Genomic DNA, 6,047 nt, shown 5'->3' with positions numbered 1-6,047 from the left:
AAGTCAAAAATGTGTTGAAAACAATTCAGATCCAGACAGCTTTATTAGCACAAATGGACAATTTCTTTGTAGTCCCATAAATTCCCCTGTAAAATGCGTCCACAAACTAAAATATACAAAACTATACTTCAAAACAACTAAAAGAACAAGAAACAACAAAAACACAAAATGAATACAGAGGAAATGAGGGAATTGAAGTGATTTAATGGTATTTAAGTTGTTGGTGCTCTACCAGCAGTAACTACGGATATTCTTGGATTTTAAATTCTGTGTCCTGCAGTTCACTTTGTAAAAATATCTATTTAATGTCAGAGGTCCCAGGAAGAAGAAATACCACCTCTGAATGCTCATCAAGACCACATCATATTTTTAAACGCTCAAGAGAATGAAATTAAAGAAACAGCATTGTTACCTTTACAGTTTGATGGGAAACTTAATCATCTAGCATCTTCCCAACTTGCATTATAAATGTATGCAGTAAGTCTGATACTTGAGGCATTGTACAGTAACTGTAAAGACAAATTTGAAATAGTTTTTGTGTTTGTGTTAAAGACTTGGCTTTGTCAACCTCGACTAGCACAGCATTTTTGTGTGATTCCAGGAATGTGGTTGCGACGGACGAGTGTCACAACGGCTCTGGATGTCATCATGAAATGACGCTCAGTCAGGTTCAATGTCTCATGCTGACAGTTTCCTCACCGTTTACCAGTCATGAACAAGACTTTCAGGTTCAGCTGAATTTGTGATCGTCATCAAAAGTCACTTCAGGTGTTGGCCTTAACTCGCAGTGCTCTTACTACAAGTGAAATACAAGCAAGCATTCGGCCATTTAAAAATGTGGAGAGGATCCACCATAATTTTAAGCAATGTGAACTTAAAATTAATATAAGTCAGGAAAAACATCTTACGTACATCTTTTGTATTACATTGAATAGCGTTTATTCGCTCTTTTTCATCTGTGTTCTGAGATTGTTTGAATGCTATAGAGTTACATGTCTGCAATATTGTGCAAAATCTTTCCACTTCCCTGGAAACGGGTGTCAACCAAAAGTAAGTGTTAAGTAAATACATATAGAGTTGAAAGGAAGTATTTGTATACAATGTGTAAAAAGACACTTAACCTCTTTTCCTCACTCTTTTACATGAAATTAAACTATACCTTGATCAGTTAGATAATCAAAATACTGAGAATGTCATTATCAGTAAAGTGAGTTTTGTACTGATATCGGCTGAAATGCCACTGATCGAGCAAAAGACTTGATTACAGTTAACAAAACCCAACCTATTGGTGAAATACAGGGCACCAGCCTCAGGCTGTGTTAGTGTTTTTCTATGTTATGTTCGTGAACTGGTAGTGTGTGAACCTGAGTTCACTGCTGCTGATTTAAAGGGAAACAATTTGTCTTAAAGTTCTACTGAAGAATAATTGTGAAATGATGAACATAAAAACAAATGTACAAAAGCAGGTAAAGAAAAGAAAAGAAAAAAAACTAACAAAAGCATGCAGACCAGACGACCTGAGGATGGGGAAGTGCTGGCATGCAGCAACAGGTCTGTCTGTCACTAACACAAAGACTTCACAACACAGTAAGTCTAATAAATGTAAAGATTTTCTGTTGCACATCAACACCCACACTAATGACTCATACTCTAACGTTTTTTTCTTCCACAGGCACAAACTCAACTTAATATCTTGTCGTGGGACGCAAGATTCCTGGCAGCACAAACTCTGCACAAACTACATGGTTTCATCTTTCACAGTAAATGCAGACACGTTTAATAACGAAAGTATTGAAATAGTTGAACTGAACTCTAAAGAAGAACAACTTCACCTGTGTGCATTAAGATTTTCTATCCATTAGCAACAACTTTGAAAATGCATTTTCTCAGGATTTTGAACTGACTTTACATAAAATCGCACATAAAGGTGAACTGATATACAGCTCTTCCAAAAAAAGAGGCATTTCTACTTTTCAGCATGCCTTTTTACTGGATCATATTCAATCCGCACATAGTTTTGCAATGGTTTTAAAGAAAAATGGCAAAAACAAAAAAACATGTCTCAAAACCTCATCCTTTTCTGCAGTGATAAGTACATGCTTTTAGTTCAAGCCGTTACATTTCAGTGTTTCGTCATTTGGTGAGGTAAACATTAACTCCAGCAATTTGTCTACAGGAAAAAGCATACAATGCAGAAGTTGTGTTTGAGTTTCAGTGTGCTGGAACCCAGGGAAACTATCTGCAATAAAACACTGACTGTGGAAAATCAACAAATTTCTTTGCTAATTTGTGGTGAAGATTTGTGGACTCATCTCCAGCTCTCTTGACTCTGATGTTCCTAAATGAAATCTGGTGCAGCAAATAGCCTTCAGAGGTTAGAAAAGACAGTCTATATGTGTACACTTTCTCCTTAGCATAAATACAGCTGTCCTGTCAAGACCGAAGAGAACATTATTGAATAAACATCATAAAGGCCAAGAAGCTCAGCAGACAGGCCAGGGGTGAAGTTGGGGAGCTGTTTAAAGCGGGGTAAGTTTAGAAAGCAATAACTTAAGCTTCCATCATGTCACAAAGCACTTCCATGTCTTAAACTTGAAATCAGAACCAGAATGGCACAGCTGCCACCGAGACATGGCTGTCAAGAAGACATGCAAAGCTGATAGAGACGTATCTCCAAAGACTGGCAGCTGTGACCTCAGATGTGGTTTAGAGAAATTCAGAAAAACTAAGTTGAAACTGCCACAGCTTTCTAGAGTGAAAACATTGTTTTACCCTGAGATGAAAATATCTAGAAAATCAAAAGCTCTGGTTTTACATGAGTTTTGATGCAAATTAATTTATGAATTTGTGAAAACATTGCTTGTGTTTAAAGACGTGTAAGTTTGAGGAGCAGAAAAGTTTGCCTTCACGTGTCTTTTTTCCATCAAGTTACTTCTTAATGTTATTAAAATGACATGTGTATGACAGCAACATCAGGTTGTCATACTCAGTACTAGACGCTATTCTGGAATCCAGTAGATATTTTGTTTTTCAAGTTGATAGATACAATGAGACGAGTGAAAAGCCGAGAATCTGCTGGAAACTTCAATTCCTTATTCAAATAACAAAGAGCTAAAGCAATTTAGCAGAAATTTTAACCCAAGTTCGTTGAAGGAGATGAAGGTTTTCATTTGTTGTTGACAGAGGTTCAAACACACAGCATGACTCACCAGATTTGCTTTTATACATCCACACTGCTTTAAGGACCCTACAATGTGACTCATAGCCAAAATTAACCATACAAACAAACACAATGCATAAGATTTTCAATGAATTAATGTCCTGTGGGAGAAGAAAGCTCAACCTACTAAGTGAACAAATATGAATCTACCTGCTTTCCTGGATAAACGTCTGTGTTTCATAATCTACTTGGAAAATCATTTCAGACATTGAAACTCCCACATGAGAGTCAGCAGGACATCCTATTTGTTCTGGGTGTGGAGTCTGCAAGGGTAATTAATTTCTCTGCTGTGTCCAACACATGAATTAGCTGTCTACTAGAAGGATGTTCTGCCTCCAGCAGCACAAAGAGTTTTTATGGGAAGCTTCACTTTCAAAACAGGACTGCTGGCGACTGCTGAGTGTGCAAAGTGTGCAAAATATCTCCAGCACAACAAGTGAGAGCTTTGGTCATTGTGTTACTTTCAGGTTTTTTCAGTATTTCACGTTGCATATACAGCTTTTATACTTTGAATCTGATACAGAAAAACAAGCCACATTGTACATCTGTAGCAAACACCAAATAATCTGCTTCTTTTCACTCTATAATTTCCTCTGTGGGTGGCTTCTTAAAGTCAGCCAGAGGAACACTCTGTTAGGACATACATAAGGTAGTTAAGATGTAAACTTAGCAAACTGTGTTCCATAGTTTCTGTTGAAAAGTGGCTGGGAAATAACAGATGTTTGCATGTTTGACTCAGAGCTTTTTATTCTTAACTTTACACATGCAGATTTTTGGATGAAGAAGACAAATATTTGGTATAATTATTATTATTGGCAGATCTGCTTGTGATGAAAATAAATACACAGTAACTATCAGGTCTTCAGCTTTTCTGCTGGTAACACGTATGACTCATCTCCTTGTGGCTGAAAGTCCGACTTGCTCTAACTTCCTTTCAGTCGGAGTGACGGCTTGCTCTATAGGTTGTAGCCATTTACTTTGTACCAGCAGTGTCTCTAATTCTACCAGGAATATGGGTGAGAAAGGATGTGATGTAGCACTGAAACTATATTTAAGTGGTCTTTTGCGATATTTAACAGAATAGTGTGCACCTTATTAAATAACGAAGCCATTTACTTTCACGGTAAAACAGTTGACGACCATGACGGAAAAAGTCGAATCTGCTACTTGTTCTAATATGATTTTTTTATTATTATTATTATTTGATTTTTACTTTTCTAAGAGTCTGGGGAATTCTGGAGTTATTCCAAATGTAAAAAATTGTGTATTACATCCACACAAATATTATAGAAACTAATAAGATGAAAAAGGACAGACAGAACAATACTAAAACAGAATTTATTGAGAACATGTAGCTCAGCCCTCAGAAAAACAAAGCAGGAGTGTACATACTAGTTTAATGTTTAAACATAGTACATAATTGACAACAATGTATATCAGTGCAGGATAGAAACAGATTTTAACCCTGAATCTAAAACCATAGTCGCAATCTAATCCAGAGCTCTTCACTGCCATCTAGTGGAAGTGAAGAAATGTGTCTTTTCAAAATGTACAAAAGTAAGTGGGTTAACAATATGTCACTGTCTTTGTAGCTGCAGCTGTGTTACAGTTTTTGGTCGATCTATGTTATGTCACACTTGAATTTATTTAGATTTTGACATAGCTACAACAATTTGCTGAGCTCTACAAAGAAAATCTAGTTCTCCTGTGTGTTTTTACATTTTTACTTATCTCCCGCTTCATAACGGATGTAAACGTCTTTATCGCCAATGAGAATCAGATTTCACTCATGTGGGTGTTCTTGCATAATCTGCAATCAGATAAACTACCCACATTTATCCAAATGTGTGGTACTGCTAGATAACACTCATTTCTTCACACAGACAGTTCAACATATGTAGAGTTAGTTAAGTACATCACTCTCTTCCTGTCTTTTACTTGCTGAGTGGTCTCTTGGGTTTAAACTGGCATTAATCCCTCTGGAGTCAACCAGTAGGATCTTCAAACAGCCTCCACATAACTTGCAGGCATAAAAATACAGCATCTACACTTTTTTTAATCTGAAAGTCAGGTTGAAATAAAAGAAACTTTCTGTTTCTTTGTTTCATATATTTTCATATTCAGTAGGTGGCAGGTCAGTCGGGAACTAAAAAAGCTGCTACAATGTCTGCAGTACCTGACTGATGGCCAGCGTCACATTTGTTCCTGGGTCATGCATAACCTATTGCTGCTGGTGGAGTTTGAACTTGCATTTACTCCAAACAGTTTTCTATTATTATTATTTATTTTATTAGATTTTTTTTTTGATGGTGGATTTCAGAAGTTTTTTGAACACCTGAGATGGTTTGTTTACCACAGAACACTTGTTATATTTGAAGATGCAAACAGATTCAATATCCCTGCAAGCTTTAAGGGTTTTGGGATAATCTCTTAGTACATACATTGTGTACTAATATGTATTGTATATTGAATTCAGAACAGGCAACAAAAAAAGACATAGATGTACAATGCTCTTAGAAAAGATTAGTTTTATATTAATGGACATTTTTAACAACTGTGTATTATATCGATTTTGTCCAGGGTTTAAGACATTTACATTTTACTCTGAAACAGATCCCTGTCAAACTTTGCTGGACTATAAATTTTCCAAGATGTTATGATGTTATTGTGATTAACAATAATATTGTTTTCTTGAGACCATTTTCTAGTAATATGATGGTAATGGTAGAATTATCAATACATTTTAAAATCCTATCAACATTTACCAAATGAAATAAATTATGAAGTCTCTATAAACAAAACTGTCCTTCAACAAAAGGGTTAGTTG

This window comes from Poeciliopsis prolifica, unplaced genomic scaffold (assembly GCF_027474105.1).
Source record: "Poeciliopsis prolifica strain line A6 unplaced genomic scaffold, Auburn_PproV2 SCAFFOLD002, whole genome shotgun sequence".
NCBI lineage: Eukaryota > Metazoa > Chordata > Actinopteri > Cyprinodontiformes > Poeciliidae > Poeciliopsis > Poeciliopsis prolifica.
Note: the sequence above shows the minus strand (reverse complement) of the source record.